The following is a 22,456-nucleotide window of genomic DNA, read 5'->3' on the forward strand; positions in this document are numbered from 1 at the left end:
CCAATTAAGTAAATGGGAAAATAACTTGAATAGGCACATGAAAATCTGCTCATCACTAGTTGTAAAAGGGAAATGCTACTCAAAACCATAATGAGTTACCACTTCACACCCACTAGAATGGCTATCAAAACAAACAAAAGTAACAAGTGTTGGAGAGGATGGAGAGAAACTGAAATATTCATGCATTGTTAGTGGGACTGTCCAACAGTGCAGCCACTCTGGAAAAGTCAGGCAGTTCCTCAGAAAGCTAAATACAGAACTACCATACAACTAGGCAATCCCACTCCAAGAGAACTGAACGCAAGGACTCGAACAGGTATTTGCAAATTGATGTTCAAAGCAGCATTATTCACAACAGTCAAAAGGTAGAAGAACCAGAATGTCTATCAACAAATGCGTGGATAAACAAAATGTGCTACACAATGAAATATTACACAGCCTTACAAACGAATAAAGTTCTGATACATGACCCTCCCTACATGGATGAACCTTGAAGACATGCTGAGTGCATAGGACAGATGTTGTAAGATTCCAGTACATGAAGAAACTATAGAGTATGTAAATTCATAGTGACAGGAAGTAGAAAATAGGAACAGCGTGAGACTGGGGAGTCAATGAGTAACGGGTACTGGGTCTCTGCTCAGCATGATGGGTAAGTTTTGGTAACTGGTAGTGGTGATGAGAGCACAACACTGTGAATGTGATTAATGCTACTGAAATGAAATGCCACTGAAATGCTTGGGGGGAACAGAGACAGGAATTTTATGTTGTGTATGTTTCAACAGCTTAAAAAAAATTAGACCAAAGACATAGTGACAATTAAATGCAATACATTATCCCGGACTGGATCCAATAACAGAGAAAATGTCCAAAGAACATTATTGGGACAATTGAAAAAAAAAAAACAAAAAAAAAAAAACAGGACTATAGTTAGTATGCTTAGTATCAATGCTAAATTTATCTTGGTTAACTATCCTTTTTGTGGCTACATAAATGAATATCCTTGTTCTTGGGTAATATATATGAAAGTATGATATGCTAAAGGAGCATGATGTATGCAACCTACTCTCAATAAAAGGTTCAAAGACAGATATATAAAATTACACAACAAATGTGCCAAAACGGTTAAACTCTGCCTAGGGGGTATAATGGAGTTCTCCGTATTACTTTTTTTATGTTTTTTACCTTCCTTGAAGTTTGAAATCATTTCAAAAAAAAATTTTTTTAAACTACATCTGTTTGTGATGCAAGCAAAACTGTCAACTTTATCTCCAACTACACATTCTCAATTTTCTGCACCAAGGAACCCAGGACTTAAAAAAATTATCTCAAGCCTCTTTGCCTTCCTAAGAGAAGTAAACTCATTTTGGATCGTCAATCTAGCTGAAACTTTGGGAAATGTTTGTAACTACTACTCCATTTTTCTCATGTTCGCATTAAATCAAGCGATATTTAAATCAAGTTTGTTATTCTCAAGTACAGCAAGATGGGAAAGGCAGGTTGAACTATGTGATGATCGTGAGAGAAAACAGGTCATTCAAATGGTCCATACACTGAGAAGATATTAATTCAAGTCTTGGAATTTGCCAGGAGCTAGGCCAAAATCAATTTAAAATTGGGGTCAAACCTTAGGCTCTCTTGCCTTTATGCCAGAGCTACAGAACTCTACCTTTTGGCAAAGGATTGGGGGTTGGGGGAGGGAATGGAGATTAAATACTTGACCCATCTTCAATACCACTCATTTGGACTGTTTCCAGTATCAATTCTAGTCATATTTATTGCAAACAGAAACAGAAAATAGGTAAAGAAACCGAACCAAGATGTTTTTATTGGGCATTTCAGCAAGCCCTCTATACTTACATTATTCCTTGGTCAAAGGAAAAAGAAAATCCTAGATGACATAAAATTATTCTAAGTACAGAACAAAGGAAATAATTTATATCAGATTAGAAAATACCTAGAATTTCTTTTATTACTATCCCTTAAAACCTAAACTAGCCTCTACATTCCATTTAAATCAGATGCAACTGCCATATACATAATATGCTATATGTAAAAATTATTTCCCATCTTTTTAAAAAAGACAAAGTGGCACTAGATGGCAGCAATGAGTTGGCAATTTTTTAAAGTGATGACTAAATCTTGATTCCAAGGTCTTCCTACTTCAGTCTGACTCACAATTTCTTGTCAAGAATCTCTCACCTGGTATAAGTTGTTCTCCTTTACGACATTTCAGCCATTTCGTCTCTTTAGGTCCCTTGTTCCTTTTGGTATCATTTTCCATTCTACTTTTATATTTCTTTCTTTTGGCTACCTTCTTTGTACTGTGCCACCTATGGATCTCTACTGCTTTCATCAACTCTTTCCCTCTGGTCTCTTCACAAAGACCAACAATGAACTGCCCACATATTTGCAAAAAAAGGGAAAAGTGCATTTTCACTTGTTCCATCCCCAAGGGTCATTTATCAATAATGCAGACATGACCTCAAAGTAGGGACTATCATATAAAGACATTTAGCATGGGAAAACAGTACGTAGTATTATTTTTAGGACATTTTTCAAGACAGGAAAAAATGTAACTGGCCATTTTTAGACAAACTATACTAAATGCTATGTCTAAGAATTAAAACCAAGAGGATACTTACAAATGAGTGGAAATGGATAATTAAAAATAAAAAAGCACTAGGTAGCTACCTGTGGTGGTCTGAAGCAGCATGCACTCTAGAAAAACATATTCTTATATCTAAACCATTCCTGTAGGTTTAAACCCATTGTAAGTAGGATCTTTTGATCTGGCTACTTCAGTTAAGGTGTGACTCACCTCATTCAGGATGGGTCTTAATCCTATTACTGGAGTCCAATACAAATGGGATGAACACAGAGAGCTATTGCTCCCCACACCCCACCACCACCACCAAAAGCCACGGAAGTAAGAAGTGGAAAGCGAGAAACCTGAAAGAGAAGGGAAATACCAACAGATGCCGCCAGCTGGTATTCTGGAAGAAAGCATCGTCTTGATTTGGACATTTTCTCTGCCTCAAACTGCAATGTAGTAAGTTCCCATTGTTTAAGCAAACTCATTTCCTAATATCTGCTTTAAGTAGACTACGAAACTAAGACACCACCTGAAAAAGAGTTGGGGACCAACCTCACTCATAACCAAAATAAATTTTAAACCAAAATTTAAATGTAAAAATATTACAAATGCCAGAAGAAAACAAAGAATTACTGTCTGTCAAAGCCCTAAATAAGGCAAAACTCAAAAGTCTCAAAAAGTAGAAATAACAATCCAGAAAAAAAAAAAAGAAGGCAAAGTCATTAACAACTCAGAGAAAGAGAAATACAAAAAAAAACAGATGGACCTCATGTGAAAAAATATCTTAAAATTATTATTAACTGTGATTTAAAGATAACACTTTATAAGACTGGTGCAGATCAGGAGGTATTGATTCAGTTAAATATCATCAATGTATGTTAAAACTACTGGGTGAAAGCCTGCAGTGTGGGAAACAGGCCAAGTATTATTCACATATTACTAACTAATTACAAAGAGAAAATGCACCTTTACCAATGTTGACCTAGAAGTTACTACCTACACCAAGTGATCAAACTTAAAATTAGCAATAGTACGACAATCTGACATTATATACCTTCTGGTATGACACCGTTTAAGAAACACATATTATCACCCATCCAGTAAGACACATACGTCATCACCCACACAATATTCTTGGCAAAATATATGGCTTGAATCTATATGAGGGAATAATCAGAGAGCCTCAAGTTTATGAGACTTCATATAACTCAAATGTCAGGTACACCTCAAGAAAAAAAAAAGGGAGGGGTGCTTTTCTAGATGAAAAAAGTGATGTGTGACCCTTGACTTGATCCTGGAATGGGGAAAAAGTCTGTGACAACTAGGGACTTATAATATGGTATATTAGATGGTATTATTGAACTAATGTTATTTTTCATTTGTGTTGTAATATTTTGGTGATACAGATTACCTTTATTCTTAGGAGATGTAGCACACTGTCTACAAGTTTCAAATCATACAGAAAAAGTATATAGAAAGCAAACATGGCAATCTAGACAGTTGTTACCAGAACGACAACAGGGATGGTGTATTCTACATATGCACCTATTACCTGTCCAAAATAGTTTAAGATTCTATTAGAGCAAATGGAAAAATGATTGATAGGCCAGGTTGTACACTTAAGCAATTGGCAAAATCCCCCCCCCCACTACGTTTGCTAATACAAGAACGATCAACCAACGGAGCTGTAGGGGGAACTATCACTTCCACTGTTATAATGAAGTCAATCAGTACATGTTTGTGTAGGTCCATGTGAAAATCCTTAATGAAAGCTAAGTGCCAAACAATGGGCCAGTCTACATGTTGTATTAAGTAATTAAAGATGTTAAATAAATTTCAGGTCATCCCATGTCTTTTGAAAGTGTTAAAGGAGAAACATCTAAAAAGTCTTCTAAGTCCTTGTGACAAAATATTACACATCCATTTAACAGTATGTTGTAGAATATTTGCTAACAGAAAATATTCACCATATAGAGGCTCTAAAACTATATATAGAGTAACAATTCCAATATTGGTAAAATATACATACAAAGAAACACCTAAAGCTAAAAGACAAGAGAAAACTAGATCAAAACTCCAAAAGCAACATTTAACAATGGTTATCTTTGAGTCCTGACACTACTAAGTAAATACTTTCTTTCTCTAGATCTGTTTCGTTCAAGTTTTCTTTATAAGCACCTTTATAATAAAGTTTCCTGTTAAAAGTATAAATAGGTAATTTAATGCAACAAATTGAAAAATCAAGGTCATAAAGAAAACATTCCCAGCATCTCAGTGACAGTAAAAACTCAATCATCTAGGTTCATTGCTCTCCAAATCTCTCTTAGGTTGCTTAAATTCCCTCCATAATATCCGTGGCTCATTCACCAATGATCCAGCATTCTCAACTGCCATCAAAGCATGGGAACTCAAAACCTGAAGATACCTAATTCTAAAACTTACATCAGCTCTTAACTCTAGATTTCATCCCGTAGCTCTTCTCTTCACTGTAAATGCATTAGCAATATGATTATTTTTCTTTTTCTTTGTTCCCCATCCTGGCCACCTTCTGTGCATAAGAAATGATGACTTGAAAAAGTACTTTTGAACGTAATAGTCCAAATGTGGTTCGACTATAGTTAAGAGTGGTACGCACTCTGAATGCTATCCAGATAATATTTCTGCTAACTCTGGCGTTGTCAACATATGCAGAATTCACTGATAAGTACAACCCATAATTCTTATTTATTCAAATGTAATAATAATCTCTATTTGAACAACTTTGGCCAACTTTTTTGTTCTCTTTGTATCAGGTGCAGGGCTTTACATTTCATACAATTTCCTCTCTTTAACATATATCTAGTTCAAAGTCCATGGTTCCAGCCTGAAGAAACTTTTACTTTGATTCAAGTGCTTACAACCCCTTCCAATTACATGTCCTTCACTGATCTGTTAAACATGCCCTCAGGAGTCTCATCCAAGTCATTCAAAAAAGTTTAATAAAATTAACACAATTTTCCTTCAACTGCAAAAGCTTTTCTCATACTGTATTTCAATTAAGAAATAAGTAGTGAAGTCAATCTTAACTGAGAGGCAATTCTGCATATTTTCTGTACCCTGAAAACTCGACCCCAGTTTAGTCCTGAACAGGTCACAAGTTAGTAACTTAAAAAGGTTAAATCAAGTTTTTAGAGAAATGGATTAAATAGATGGATACAAATAACATGGCAAATATGACAAAATGTTAAAAGTTGATGGATCTGCATATGAGTCCTCTGTATGTGTTCTGTATTATTTTTACAACTAAAATTATTTCAAAATTAAAACAAAAAAAAATTAGGTACTTCCAGATGTTTTACAAAGTATCTGAGAAGGTAGATACAAAAATACCTATTCCCACAAATTCTAGCTATATCCACCATTACCAAATGTCACTTAAAATAGTCAACGCCTAACCTTGAGGTGAGAACTTCATAAAGAGAAATTTAACAATACAAGATATCCCCATATTAAAATACTATAAATAAAATCCAATGAAGAAATGCCTGCAATACATTTGTCCACAACAGCTGGCTAACAGCTTTGAGGTTTTACAGTCAAATAGACCTGTTTCAAATTCAAGTTCAAATATTTCCTAGTGTGGTGTGCCCTTACCTTCAGGAAATCAATCTCTTTGACAGATTCTTCCTGTGTAAAGTGATCATCTACAGTATTTGTCTCACAGGGTAATTTTAAGGCTTAAATAAGCTGTGGAAAGCCCAGAACAGGATGCCTGGCATATAGCAGTTGCTGCCGCAGCTGCTGCTACTACAACATCATTTACTGATACTGAAACATACCAATACAAAATGGGCCTAGAACACAAACAGGTAATTAACAATAATACTGAGCTTCCGGAAGATGGTGGTTAGAAGAGACAGGGCAAAAAAATATCTCCGTGAAAAATACTAGACACAAAGTGACTCAGGACACCAGTTCTAGTGATGGCACTAGCTGGACAAGATCTGCTAAATCCACAGGGACCATGCACTTGGTGAAACGGGGAGTCTGCGTTCTGAAACGAGTGAGTGAGCCTGCTGAATAACCAGCAGCCACGCTGCAGTCTGGGGAAACTGGGGGTTGGCGTGGAGGTGGACTACTTTTAAAAACCCAAAAGCGGCTGCGGATATGGCAGTGAGAACCGCACAGTGAAGCGCGGCGGGAACCACATCCCCACAACCTGTGAGCATGCCTCAGTATCTGGCGTGGAGAATAGCCTTTCACACACCTGCTGCTAATTGTCTCGGAGCGAGGAAGGCAATGGTTAGTGCTAAGGGGAAAATAACCATGCCCCATACAGCCACCTTCCCGGCAGGCTGAGAATACTCCTGCCCAGTGCCGGCGCCACAGCCCAGAGCTGAGCCAAACAACCCAGCATGACAGGAAGTGTTTCCAGCAACACGCACACATGCCACAATATCTGGCATGGACAACAGCCTTTCACGCACCCACAGCTAATTGTTCCAGAGCTAGGAAAGCGTAGGTGTGCGAAAAGGGGGAAATTAATATGCCCCCTACAGCCATCCTTTCAGCAGGCTGGAAATGCCCCTACATGGCCCTGCAGCCCAGAACTTCCCTTGGGGGGACAGCACTCACTTGTGACGTAGCGCAATCTTCCCTCAGCAGAGACCCTAGGAGGGATCGGCTTGGAAGAGGGACCCACTCAAAGTCCCAAGGACCACACACCAATACCAAGGACTTGTGGATCAGTGGCAGAGACAAACTGTGGTGAGACTGAACTGAAGGTTCAGACTCTTGGAACAGCTTTAAATCTCCAAGAACACCTGGGAGGTTTGATTATTAAAGCCGCCCCCTCTCCCAACTGTTCAGACACGCTCCACATTCAGGGCGGGCAGCACCAACTACACACACAAACTTGGTGCACCAATTGGATTCCCTCAAGATTCAGACCCCCACTCACCACAAAGACAAAGTTGGGGAGAACTGGCTTGAGGGGAATAGGTGGCTTGCGGACGCCACATACTGGTTAGTTAAAGGAAGTGTACGCCACCAAGCTGTAGATCTGACAAATTAGAGAAGAGTGTTTGAATTAGCCTACGTATCCTAAAAGAACCCTATCAAGTTAAGCAAATGCCAAGAAGTCAAAAACAACAGAAAATTTAAACCATATGAAGAAACCAGACAATATGGATAACCCAAACTCAAACACCCAAATCAAAAGATCAGAACAATAATACTAAAGGTCTAGGAAGATTAAAAAATTCAGCATGGCTATAAAATAGAAACAGAAATTAAACAAATACCATGCTTCACCAACCAAACAGGAAAAAACTGCTATTAAATATCTACTGTTGGCAAGTCAAAAAAAAACAACGGGATCAGGAGCTGCAGAGGGAGACAGTGGCAGGTCACAACATGGGGTGGCCAGCAATGAAGTCGCCTAGCTCATTACAAACAAGTGAGTCTGACTCATCAGATGAAGAGCCTATTGAAGATGAACATACTCCAATTCAGATATCATGGCTACCCGACAACACTGAATTGTTCTCAGTTTCTCGGTTTATGTGCTCTCCCAGATTGTAAATTTAAAGATGTTAAAAGAAATATCCAAAAAGATACAGAAGAGCTATGGTATACAAGACATATTTGTTTTCTGCACCAGAGGGGAACTGTCAAAACACACAGTTCCAAATCTTTTGGACTTCTACCAGCAGTATGGAATTACCACTCATCCCTATTCAATCCCAGATGATGGGACTCCTGACATAGCCAGCTGCTGTGAAATAATGGAGGAGCTTGCAATCTGCCTTAAAAATAACTGGAAAACCTTAATACTGTTAAGGATGACTTAGAAGATTTGTCTTATAGCAGCTTGTCTCCTGCTATACCTATCTGACACAGTTATCACCACAGCAAGCCATAGAGAGCCTAAGAGACTTAAGGGGCTCTGAGGCAATACAGACCACAAAGCAATATAATTATCTCCATGAGTTCCGCAACAAACTAACTGCACATCTACCATCAAGAGATTCACTATCAAGATCTGTATCTAGATAAAGAAGCATTTCAAATACCATATAAATGACCATGTCTGAAATTTAAGAGCTCTCTAAGGTAATTTGTATTGTAATGAAACTACAATGTTATCAACTTGAATGTAAATGTATATGTGCAGATATTCCTAAAGTTTTTATTGGCAAACTTCATTGTGTTTCATGTCTTATGGGGAGGGGACAGAAAAACTGCTAAAACTTTTCTTTTAAATGTACTAAATGCTGTGGTATATTTTACTTGGAATTTTGCTGAAAGAAGCATATGGAAAAATCTTTGCATATTTTTATTATTTACCACACTTTTACTTCATTTTACTATTTGTTAACTATTGGGTGGTATATGACAAAGTAAGTATGAAAATTGGTATGCATACCCAATTAAGTCATTGGACAGTACACAAGGATCAATGAGTCAAAGCCACCTGAGTCTAGCAGCCTCAAATGGTGTCAGTGATGCACACAGAGGTCCCATGATTCTCCTGGCAACCACTAATCACAAATGTGAACCAATGATCAACTGTCAACTACCACCATTTTGTAGCTTCATAGGACTGCCATACATGAAAAAGTAAACCTCGCCAAAATCAAAACTTAGTTTTTAAATAATCATAGAAAAACTAAAATTCTTATTTTCACACTTCTCTTGCCTCCAATGAACGGCTTTAATTTCATTACGGAATTCTCTAATGTCAAAACCAGAGAGCAGTTACTGTCCTGTACTGTAATATAAAATCAATTATTATAGCACTTATATCCATATGCTGCTCCTAGAACTTACCCTTTATGAGCACTATGGAAAATGGGAGAATCACATGTCCCACCAGCATATAAATGTTTAACCCTAAGTTTCCTTATCTCAGATAAACGTCAAATAATGGCAAGACAGTTTTTTTTTTTAAATTACAGGCTGCGATAACACATTTACCTTATGATTTTTGGTGTTACAACTAAATAGTTTAAAATCACATTTTATTAAACTTTAGGCAGTCACTGAACTTGACATTAGCAAATCTTATATTAGCTCTTACTAATGTAAGTATATAGCCTATCCACTAATATTCAGTAAAATGAAGAGAAAATATTGGCATGGATTAATCGAATCCTCTAATATGAAGTGTAAGATAAACATCAGTTATTCCATAACAGAGAATTATGGGATACTCACTACTCAAATATAATTGCCCAGTTAAGCTTAATAACATGTAATTCCAACAATCTAGGAAAAATATTTTCACTGCTGAACCTGTGTGACATCCCCCAAAAGAATGGGGGATCTAGAGTCCTCAACATACACAAGCCAGAGTTAGCTGCATTTGAAACTGAATTAACCCAGGCTCAACCATTATCCATAAACTACACAAGGAAACATGAGACAGTTTTTATAAAATATACGAAAGCAAAATAAATCAAGCAAGCTCTTGATTTATTTTGGAGTATGGTAAGACTATTTAAAGGCATTTTCTTTGGATGGTGATAAAATACAACACCATTAAAAGGTAACTTAGATTTTAACAAACCATGAACACAGATAGCTAACTACATTCTGTGTTTCTGTGTTTCTCTGAGTAGTTTTAAGGTCTACCTTGTCCTCAATCTATTTAAGAAGTTTTTCTTCTCCAGAATATATGAATATGGTAGCCAAAGAAATCTAAATATTTAGAAAAAGTATTGTACAATAAAAACTAACATATATGAGAGGTGCGATTAGTTCTTTACCTCTTCACTTCCACAATATGCATTAATAAAATTAATTTGGGATGAAACTTTCAATCACTTTATATGGTTAATACTATTTCCAGAAACCAGAACAAGGAGCAGTTATTTACTCATTTTAGACATTTAGGCTTAGAACTCTTAATTTTAGTCAGATCTGTAATAGGAAAACTGGTCAACATATCCAGAAATGGAAACACATTGTTTTCTCTTTGCACCAACCTGAAGTATTAGTTCAGAACCATACTCTCAGCTATATTAACTAGTACAGAGACACATTAGCTGCTCATCTGAGTGCAGACCAAGAATTAGTTTTGAGCACAAGAGCTGAAAATTACTTGTGAGTAACTTTTAGTCATTTCCTAAAAGATGAACATGACTACTTTTCATGAACAATGCTAGGCACAAGGTATCAATATTTTTTCTCCTTTTCCCCTCCAGAAAGATTTTTAAAATATTTTTGCTATCAGTGTTTCTGATTTACAATTATACTGTACAACTGATTACTGAAAGATGCACACTGTGGATGTTAAATGATATAAATAAGTAAACTTGATGTATATGTTTTTTTCAATAAAGATTATTTGAATAAGCTTTAAAAAAAATTGGATCATTTTTATAATTACTTCTGATAATATGAACTGGTACTGTATTTCCAAAGGACAATTTTATCAGAGCCTTAAAACTGTCCATAATCTTACTCAATCATCTCACTTTATTCATCAGAAGGAATGAGGGTGTGAAGATAGTAACAGTGAAGATTTTAAAAACAAAGTGCCAAAGCTAAAAAAAAAAAAAAAAAAAAAAAACAAGGAAAAAAAAAAAGATGCAGTGCCCCCTTGAGGAGCCTGTGGAGAATGCAGGGGTATTGGCCTACCCCACCTCCACGGTTGTTAACATGACCACAGACATAGGGGACTGGTGGTTTGATGGGTTGAGCCCTCTACCACAGGTTTTACCCTTGGGAAGACGGTTGCTGCAAAGGAGAGGCTAGGCCTCCCTATGGTTGTGCCTAAGAGCCTCCTCCCGAATGCCTCTTTGTTGCTCAGATGTGGCCCTGTCTCTCTAGCTAAGCCAACATGAAAGGTGAAATCACTGCCCTCCCCCCTACGTGGGATCAGACACCCAGGGGAGTGAATCTCCCTGGCAACGTGGAATATGACTCCCGGGGAGGAATGTAGACCTGGCATCGTGGGACGGAGAACATCTTCTTGACCAAAAGGGGGATGTGAAAGGAAATGAAATAAGCTTCAGTGGCAGAGAGAATCCAAAAGGAGCCGAGAGGTCACTCTGGTGGGCACTCTTACGCACACTTTAGACAACCCTTTTTAGGTTCTAAAGAATTGGGGTAGCTGGTGGTGGATACCTGAAACTATCAAACTACAACCCAGAACCCATGAATCTCGAAGACAGTTGTATAAAAATGTAGCTTATGAGGGGTGACAAGGGGATTGGGAAAGCCATAAGGACCACACTCCACTTTGTCTAGTTTATGGATGGATGAGTAGAAAAATAGGGGAAGGAAACAGACAGACAAAGGTAGCCAGTGTTCTTTTTTACTTCAATTGCTCTTTTTCACTGTAATTATTATTCTTGTTATTCTTGTGTGTGTGCTAATGAAGGTGTCAGGGATTGATTTAGGTAATAAATGTACAACTATGTAATGGTACTGTGAACAATCGAAAGTATGATTTGTTTTGTATGACTGCGTGGTATATGAATATATCTCAATAAAATGAAGATTAAAAAAATAAAAATAAAAATAAAAACAAAGTGCCCATCAACATGAGACTTGTTAAATAAATTTCAGTACATCAATCTAATGGAACGCAAGCAAGAATTTTCAAATAACTCTATTAGACACTAAGAGATGTTCAAGATACGTTAACAAGTATATCCATATATACAAGTTATATGGATTATACATTAAAGTTTTAGTGGACATCTCAGAATGGGGTGGGACTGTGAAGTTTTATATATTCTTTTTCTTCTATACATTTCTCCATTTTTCTTCAAGGCATATTCCTTTTATAATAGAAGAAAAAAATAACTTTTCTCATTCTAAAAAAAACAGCTTAACACTACTTTGGAGTTTAATAATTATGAAGTACATCTGGACTAGGGTTGGAAAACTATTTCTATACACCCCTAAGCAGGAGCTGGAAAAGTTGAGCCTTTCCCTTCCTGTAAAAACAATTCAGAACTATTAAGAAAATCAAGGAAATGGGCCTACCTAGAGCACAACTCCAAAATTTTTACTGGATATTGCAGTCCATAATTTGGAGTATCTCATTCATTTGGAGTATCAAGAGATATAGCCATTTCTCTACATTCTGAACTTTCATAGTCAACTGTGCTATCACTGAATAGTGGTCTGCTTCTATGAATGCTACACCAGACTTAAAAAATGGAATATAAAAAAAAGCATTTTTGAGTTGGTCATATTCTTAACTACACCAGCTCCTGTCCAACACAGTGAAACTCCCTAGCAGCAAGCAACATCTATTGATAGCACAGTTACTGTAAAAGGCCTCCCGGGGAATCCTGCAGAGAGACTTCAATCACATCAGTGTAGAACTCAGTCTACTTAGGAAGAAAAAGTGGCCTCAGGTTTACAAATGGTGGGGAAATAGAAAGGAACTAGCCACAGTCTGTACCATATGTAGTCATGTACAGAACATGATCATGAGTGGTACAATGGCTTCTGTTACAAGATGAAGTCTGCTCACTCCCCCATCAATGTCATTATTCAAGAGTGAGTTGAAATCCGAGGGTTTCACCCACAGGGTTTGAATGAGGCCAGGTGCTGCCTGTTCAGTATCCTAAGCCCAGAAGGATGAATTAATTCTTGAAGGAAATGACACTGAACTTGCATCAAATTCAGCTGCTTTGATTCTGCAAGCCACAACAGTTAAAAACAAGAGTATTAGAAAATTTGGGGATGGTATGTATGTTCCTGAAAAAGGAACAATTCAGCAGGCTGATGAATAAGATCTAAGAGTTGTGCAGCAATGGGAACAAGATGTGAGACCTATTTGTGGTTTTAAAGACGCAATAAAATTCACCTTAAAAAAAACACATACAATAAACAAAAACGGAGGAAGGACCTATTAATTCTAACATAACTGAGTATAAAAATGAGAGTAAAAAAATGGTTACTATGAAAACCCTTGGTCAGGAGAATATCTTTATACTTAAGAGATTCATACTTGAAAATTTAGGGATCAAATCTTTGTCTCAAATCTAATTTCCTTTCAATGTTTCAACAAAAACATACTAAACAAAAAGCAAAGATGGCAATCAAGTTGGAAAGTATTTAAGAATTCATTATATTGCTTTATATACTAGAATATTTTCTTCAAAAAGTTGGGGAAATGGAAAAAATCACCATGTATCTACTATAGGTAGATCTACCTTGACTTGCAAAATTATGTTCCATGAATGTCTGCCACTCTTTCCAGCTAACATTTATCACCAAAAAATAATTATTGCTTGGACATGAGTTCTGACTGATACAATTTGCCTAAGAACTCATAATTCAAAAATACATTTTTCAGGGCGGCATGTATTTTGGATTACGAGTCTAAGAGACATCACCATTTACCCAGCCTGACTGCTTTGCTATTTGGTTTTTAATTTCATTTTTAATATAGGGAAGACATTATTTCAAATTTCACACCTAAAATGGTCTTTTATATTACAGTATTTCAAATTTATAGGAAACATGACCACACTGTCATCTTCAATTTTTCCCCTAAACATCAAAAACACTCTTACCAGAAAGCCCACCAAAATCTCTTTACCAAGCATGAAATAAAACCAAGTTCAAAGTGTCTAGACAAGCAATAGTTCTAGGTAGGATGTGAGATTTCTGTATTTCTATGAAGCTCTGAGATGATGATGATGATGATGATGCTGCTGCTGCTAAAGCATAGACCATGTTCTGAGTAGCAAGGATAAACAATACTTATTCACAAGACTTTATTTCTTTATTATCCTTCAATTGTGTCAGCGGGTCTCAAACTGAGCATCTGAATTCTAGCAAAGTAGACTAGATTCCGTAGCAGAACCCTTGGAGACAATAGGTTGTTTGGAAAATCACAAATTTTTCAGGTTTTAGAAAGCTAATACTGTACTTTTTTGTTGTGTAATATCCCCAGTGGGATCTGGGGAAGCACTTAATTTCAAATCAAGCATATTAACATTTCCGCAAGACATATGAATAGTCATAAAGGTAACACACAGACTCACATGTTGAGGTCACGTTTTATCACCAAGTGAGTCTGTCAACCCAATAAAAAATTTTACTTTCCGAGTTTTGTGAATTTCTGAATTGTGGAAGATTTTGAACCAGTTTAGCAAAATATTTAGAAGACGTAAGCAATTTTTGAAAAGAAAATCTAACAAAGTTACAACATTCTCCATTACTCACATATAAGCAGCAAAAACATGGCATTATATTTAAACTTGTGAACTGAACAATAAAACACTAACAACACAACGAAATACCATTGTTAGTTATCCTGAATTTGATTTTACCACCAATATGAAGATAATCATGGAAAGAGGATAGCTTTTTTCTATCAGGTTTTTTTCTATCAAGTTTATCTCTAGTGAACAGAACTTTCCCAAATTCCAGAAAGGACTAGTTATATGTAAGCAGAACCCAGTCTGTTAGGTGATGTTTGGTAATGGATGGTGGTGATGGTAGCAAAACACTGTGAATACAATTAACACCACTGAATTGTTTAAAGTGCTTAAAATGGGAAATGTTATGTTGTATATATGTTACAATAAAAATTTAAAATACAAAACAAAACAATGTACCTTGTTACCTTTCATGTACAAAGAAAACAGAATGGCGGAATGCCTTTTTCAATCCTTGGTGTTGTCTTTTAGGACCTTAAGATATATTTAAATTTATTAAGTGTTTTCAGTGTGATGACTGTGTTTCTTAAAGTCCTTATCTTTTAAAGATACACACTGAAATATCTACAGATAAAACTATGTCGAAGATTTGCTTCAAAATAACATGGGGTGGGAGTCGGGCAAGATGGCGGCATAGAGAGGAGCGGAAGCTAAGTAGTCCCCCTGGAACAAATACAAAAAACCAGAAACAACTAGTAAATAATTCAGAATAACTGCGGGGGGACAAACGAGACCATCCATTCATCATTCACCAACCTGAATTGGGAGGAACGCCCGAAAACACAGCATAAAATCTGTAAGTAAAACCTGCGGAACCAGGTCGGGAGACCCCCTCCCCCATAGCCCAAGCTGTGGAGCCCCGGAGCCGCGTGGTGCCAGAGAGAAGCTCTCTCCCAGCAAGCGAATACAGTTCAGCTGAGCTCCAACTGGGGTTTTAAGTAGCGAGTGTGAACTGCTCACTACAGGTACGCAGCCCCAAAAAAACAGACAGAGACTTTGGGTGACGACTGACCTGGAGAGCAGGAGGGTTGCCTTGGACTGGGTCTGAAGGGGACTATCTGTTTCTTTTTTGGCTCAGTGGAGAAAGCCCCAGTCATTTTCAGTTTCCAGGGCTGTGACTCTGGGAAGGGTGGAGACACCACAAGCAGAGAGCAAGACCATTGAAATGCTAATGACCTCCACCTGAAGGGTCTGTCTTCTCTAGGAGTAAAGGGGTGGGGCCCTTTCCATTCACAACCAGACCCCAGAGCCTGGGGGAACACGGCCATACCTCCTCACACCAGTCACGAATTATAGGCTAACAGGTGTCACCTGCTGGGCAGAAAAGCACAGTGACCCAAGGCATCAAAGGGTGGAGCAATTTTCTAAGACACACCCACAGGGAAACCAGATACTGAATATTTCTTCCCTCTGGGACCTGAGCCTGTTCTGGTCTGAGAAAACCTGATATGGATAACCAAGGAAACCATGCCTAGACAACAGAAAATTACAACCTACACTAAGAAAAACACAGTTATGGCCCAGTCAAAGGAACAAACGTACACTTCAACTGAGATACAGGAATTTAAACAACTAATGCTAAATCAATTCAAAAAGTTTAGAGAAGATATTGCAAAAGAGATAGAGGCTGTAAAGGAAGCACTGGATATGTATACGGCAGAAATCAGAAGTTCAAAAAACCTACTAGTAGAATCTATGGAAATGAAAGGCACAACACAAGAGATGAAAGACACAATGGAAACATACAACAGCAGATCTCAAGAGGCAGAAGAAAACACTCAGGAACTGGAGAACAGAACACCTGAAAACCTACACGCAAAGGAGCAGATGGAGAAAAGAATGAAAAAATATGAGCAATGTTTCCGGGAACTCAAGGATGAAACAAAGTACAATAATGTAGGTATCATTGGTGTCCCAGAAGGAGAAGAGAAGGGAAAGGGGGCAGAAGCAGTAATAGAGGAAATAATTAATGAAAATTTCCCATCTCTTATGAAAGACATAAAATTACAGATCCAAGAAGTGCAGCGTACTCCAAACAGAAGAGACATGAAGAGGCCTACGCCAAGACACTTAATAATCAGATTATCAAATGTCAAAGACAAAGAGAGAATCCTGAAAGCAGCGAGAGAAAAGCAATCCATTACATACAAAGGAAGCTTAATAAGACTATGTGTGGATCTCTCAGCAGAAACCATGGAGGCAAGAAGGAAGTCGTGTGATATATTTAAGATGCTGAAAGAGAAAAACCACCAACCAAGAATCCTGTATCCAGCAAAGCTGTCCTTCAAATATGAGGGAGAGCTCAAAATATTTTCTGACAAACAGACAATGAGAGACTTTGTGAACAAGACACCTGCCCTACAGGAAATACTAAAGGGAGCACTACAGGGTGATGGAAGAGAGGAGTGTGTGGTTTGGAACACAATTTTGGGAGATGGTAGCACAACAATGTAAATACACTGAACAAAGGTAACTATGAATATGGTTGAGAGAGAAAGATGGGGAGCATGTGAGACACCACAAGAAAGGAGGAAAGATAACGACTGGGACTGTGTAACTTGGTGAAATCTAGAGTATTCAACAATTGTGATAAAATGTACAAATACGTTCTTTTATGAGGGAGAACAAGCAAATGTCAACCTTGCAAGGTGTCAAAAATGGGGAGGCATTGGGGGAGGGATGCAATCAGCATAAACTAGAGACTGTAACAAATAGAATCATTGTATTATGCTTCCTTTAATTTAACAAAGGTGATATACCAAGGTGAATGCAGGTAAGAGGGGGGGATAGGGGAGGCATGTTAGACACTTGACATTGATGGTATTGTCTGATTCTTTATTCTACTTTAAGGTTATTTTTCCTTTTACTGCTTCCTAGCTGTCATTTTTTTTGTTTCCTCTTTCTTTTGCCTCTCTACCTTCTTTGACTCTCCCTCCTGCCTTGTGGAAGAAATGTAGATGCTCTTGCTTAGTATGAGCAGAATGTTCAATTAGGATGAACTTAAATGTTTGGAAATGAACAGGGGTGTTGGTAGCAAGATGTGAGAATAACTAACAGTGCCGAATGGTGTGTGAATGAGGTGGAAAGGGAAAACTCAGAGTCATATATGTCACCAGAAGGAAAGTTGGAGGTCAAAAGATGGAAATGTATAAAACTGAATCCTATGGTGGGCAATGTCCATGATCAACTGTACAAATACTAGAAATCACTTCATGAACCAGAACAAATGTATGACAATACAATTAGAAGTTAATAATAGAGGGGCATATAGGGAAGAACTATGTACCTATTACAAACTATATACTATAATTAGTAGTATTTCAACATTTTTTCATAAACAGTAACAAACGTACTATATCACTACTAGGAGTCAACAATTGAGGGGGGTTGGTTAGGGATAGGGGAGGATTAGAGTTTCCTTTTCTTTTTTTCTTTTTTCATCTTTCGCTTTATTTCTTGTCTGGAGTAATGAAAAGTTTCTAAAAATTGAACAAAAATTAAGTGTGATGGATGCACAGCTGTAGGAGGGTACCCAGGGGCAAGTGACTGTACACTTTGGATCTTTGGATAATTGCATGGTATCTGAACAATCTCAATAAAAATGGAAAAAAAATAAAATAAAAATAAAATAAAATAACATGGGGTGGAGAAGTGGGTGCCGGTACAGATAAAAGAAGACTGGCCAAGGATTAATAGTTGAATCTGTACAGCAAGTACATGGGAATTCATTATACTATCCTCCCTTTTGTGTATGTTTGAAAATTTACAACAACAAAATTAAAAGATAGCACCAAATATATACATATACTTCAGAGAAATTACACGTGAATCTCAAAAACTACACATGGAAATACAGGCAACAGTGAATTGTTTCACTCAAAAATCCAGGAAATCCACTTCTGGAAACATTCTTACTATTCAAGCCAAAGACATAGCAAACATTTCAGATACTGAGTAACAGAAACAGAATCAAACATGAAATAGATAAGCAAAAGACCCAAGTAATTCACAAACTAGAAATAAGTATGATTGGTCACTCTCACATTGCCAGTAAATAGGTAAATTTTAGAAGGCAACCTAGATACAGAAGTTTTTAAAATGTGCGTGCCCTTAAACCATTATACTTCTGGGACTTAATTCTAAGAAAACAAAGATACTTAACAAAATTTTACCTGTAAGACTGTTCAAAGCATTATTTATGAAAGGAAAATGGAAGAAACATTTAAGGAACCAACAATAGATAAGATACTGTATAACTATGCAATGTAACATTAAGTAGCTATTAAAATTTTTAGAGAACTTTATCTACTTATGGAAGATAAGACATTCATAGTAAGTAAAAAAAAAAAAAATTACCACTTACGTGCATTTGCTGAAATGACATGACTTTTTAAAAAAACTATATATGCACAAAAAAGCCTGGAAGGACTTTTGTTTGGATGTCATTCTGTCTTCTCATTTGCGTTTTCTAAATGTTCTATTAGCATGCTTTGCTTACTTAATTTTGATTAAAGGTAAAACATAGATGGAGTGCCTTCTCTTGAAAATCTACATCAATCTTAGCCCCGTGACAAGTCATCCTTTTCAATTTCAATACAATTACATCTAAATCAGTATATGTAATTGCGTAATTCCAACATAAAAGTAACAAACTTCCAAAGACAACCGAAAAGCCATGTGTGGTTCAATGAACTCCCAAAGAGTTATATTTGTTTTGAAATCAACTCAGGAAGTCCAGGGAAACAGGATTCAGACTAGTAAAATTAGACTCAAAATACGTAAGAAAAAAAAAAACTCAGCTATTCTCTAACCTGTAATATCTTACAAATATTACTAGTCTATCAATGAAGAATAAAGAAAAAAATGTAATTTCTTCCAATTTGCCATTAGTCTCATCATGGGGAATACAGCAGTCTAGGCCCTAAACTGCTAACTTGACTCATTTCATCATGGCCAACTCTGTTTTAAGGTGGTTTTTTTCAACCTAACACTGCTTACACTCACAGGCAGAGAAATGTTCTGCTATTTTATATCCAGAAACGGAATCAGTAGAGTTGTTGTATACCTACAACAAGGAAGCAAAATAATAAAACATTGCTCATTCTCAGTTTTAAAGCCATGCAGCAAATGCTCCTTTCAACCCTCCTAAACCCCACTCCATTTTCTAGAGGTAATTAATATCAATTATTTGGCATGTATCCTTCCAGACATTTATTTATGCATTCACATATACACATTTAGTCAACAATTGCTTATTCAGAGATCCTACTCAAGTCAGGCAACATTCTAGCAATTGTAAGCCCAGTAGTGAAGAGGAAAAAAAAAAAAAAAGCCCATGTATGTTACATTCTAATGAAGAGGAGACAGGTAATAACAGGATTAGTAGAAAATAAAGTTTCACAATAGATGAGCTGGTGATTAAGTGTTAAAGAATATTTAGGAGTTCCTCCATTGCTGAGTTGACTGCAATGGTTGTCCCTGACTCTCAGCCATCTCCACCCCAGCCAGAAGCCTTGGTGGGGAGCAGGACAGTAGTTTGTAGACGGCTGCCCCTGCCTGGGAGATGTTTTACAATCATTATCCAAGATCAAGGCTACCGGATTACAGTTCAACAAATTCAGATACCATGCTGAATGAGCCAAGAATGAACGTTTTATAGAATACTTTGTAAAGTATGTGGAATAGTGTTACAGTTTGAATCACAAAGGATTTCACATTATGAGGTCAATGGGAGTGGAGTATTCAACAAGTACAGATTTTGTAATCTCTGCATCATGATTTTTGGCTCTCCAGTTGTGGCACAGTCTTGCTATGTGGGGAAACTTCACGCTATAAAATTGAAGCACTTAATGGGCGAATATGATCAGATTGCTCCACGAAGTTCTCAGTCTGATAAGGAGAATCCCTTGTTGTCAACCTAATGAAGCATCCAAAGAAACTGTAACACTTTTCAAGAGGAATTGGGAAGAGTATTTCAAAGTGCAGAAAGCCAGAGGCTTTAAGCCAAAGACTTCTTTCAGAAAGATTAGAGAGGACTATTTAGAAACCTATGGGTAAGAGGTTAACTCTATATCCAGACACAGAATGTCTGAGCAAAGACTCCCATCTGAAACTGTCGTGACTTAAACCGACAATTATACAATATTTCACAAACAGTGGAAAACTGGTTACCTCAGTGGCTACCAGCTCTTGACAGCAGACTGAGACCAGACTCCCTGAGCTATTGTCAACTCCCCAGGAACTACTGAGAAAAAACAGTACTCCTGAACATTAGTCAGCAAGAATATAACTGTGACTCATACAGAGTAGAATCTAGAGTTTACAAGCACTTCCCCTTAGAAAACAGTACCAGTTTTCCCATCAAGCCAGTCATAAACAGATACATCAAAAGAGAAAAAGGCACCAGGAGGAAGACAGAGAAAAACCAGAGAAGTAGCAGCCCAAGCATAAGAGGAAAAAAAGTTATGAGGAAATGAATTTAGACAAACACAAGAGCATCCAAAGAAAGCAAGCAGAGATGGAACCAGTGTCAATGAAGAAAAGCATAAAAATCTAAAAGAAAAAAAAAAATCAGAGATGTAGCCCCTAAGAAAAAGGAACTTAACAAAAGAAAAAGGAACAAGGCCAAAAAAGGACAGAGGAGGAAATGCTTTGGGACCAGTCTATCCTTGGATTTGGAAGCTATTTATTTGGTTCCCCAAAGTGGAACTGCAAAAAGTAGTTGAGGGGGTTGGTTTCATGAAGTCTGTGTTCTTATCACTTTTCTTATGTGACCAGGTACTTCAACCTCTAACAAGACCCAAGTGAACAGTAAGTATTTATAGCATGCTTGCTCCCTAACAAGGAAATTACTTTTCCTCATTTTCCAGAAGCATTATTACATTTTCCTTGCATATAATATAATTTCCCTTAATAAGTGGCTCTGCTTTTAGTCATCAAATTGCTATGATAGAGGAAACTAAGATGGCGGCTAGGGGAGACAGGGCAAAAAAACACCTCCGTGAAAAACACTAGATAAAAACCAGAAAGTGACCCAGAATACTGGTTACAGCGATGCGCCAGCTGGACGAGGTCTTGAAGTTCCACAGGGGCCGTATATTTGGTGAAACCGGGAGTCTGCATTCTGAAACGAGTGAGTAAGCTGGCTGGAAAACCCGCAGAGGCGCTCCAGGGAAGCCAGGGTTTGGCGTTTGGAGACCGACCAGCTCTTTTTAAAAAAAAAAGGGAAAAACCCAGGAGCCGCTGCAGCTGCAACAGTGGGAACCACACAGTAAAACACAGCAAAAGGGGGCTGGACCGGCCTCTCGGTGTCTGGCCTGGAAGACAGCCCGCTGCAGATACCCTTGGGGCCAGGGCAACGGAGGGGAGAGCCGGAAGCAGAAAGAAACCCCACGGCTAGCAGGTGGCTCCCTGGAAGGCTGGATAAACTCCTGCCCGGGGCCATGCCCACAGCCCAGAGCCCCACCAGTTGTCCCAGAGCTGGGAAAGAGGAACTGTGCAAGGAGGGGGTTGTGGAGATGCCCCGTTCGGCCATCTCTGCATCAGGCTGAAAGCGCCCTGGCACGGCCCGGGGGCCCAGGGCTTCCCTTGAGGCATGGCGCGCACTGGTGACGTAGCATGGCATTCCCTCGGCAGAGGTCCTGGAGGATCGCGGCTGGGCAGGGGGGACCCGCTTGGAGAACCCAGG

General features: G+C 37.8%; 1 protein-coding gene and 2 pseudogenes across 10 annotated transcripts in view; 2 read left to right on the forward strand and 1 right to left on the reverse strand.

Moving 5' to 3' along the window:
- Positions 1–22,456, reverse strand: part of HNRNPC (heterogeneous nuclear ribonucleoprotein C) — a 77,082-nt gene that overhangs the window by 42,245 nt on the left and 12,381 nt on the right. The window contains exon 1 of one of the 10 annotated variants that reach the window (XM_037834479.1): positions 2,822–2,844. The exons of the other annotated variants lie outside the window; for them this stretch is intronic. The gene's annotated coding sequence lies outside the window, so the exon portion shown is untranslated. Of the gene's footprint in view, positions 1–2,821; positions 2,845–22,456 lie in introns of those variants that run through there. 10 annotated transcript variants of the gene reach the window in all.
- On the forward strand, positions 8,006–8,677 carry LOC119532252 (annotated as a pseudogene).
- Positions 20,629–21,490, forward strand: LOC119532937 (annotated as a pseudogene).

The sequence above is a fragment of the Choloepus didactylus genome, chromosome 4, assembly GCF_015220235.1.
Source record: "Choloepus didactylus isolate mChoDid1 chromosome 4, mChoDid1.pri, whole genome shotgun sequence".
In the NCBI taxonomy this organism is placed as follows: domain Eukaryota; kingdom Metazoa; phylum Chordata; class Mammalia; order Pilosa; family Megalonychidae; genus Choloepus; species Choloepus didactylus.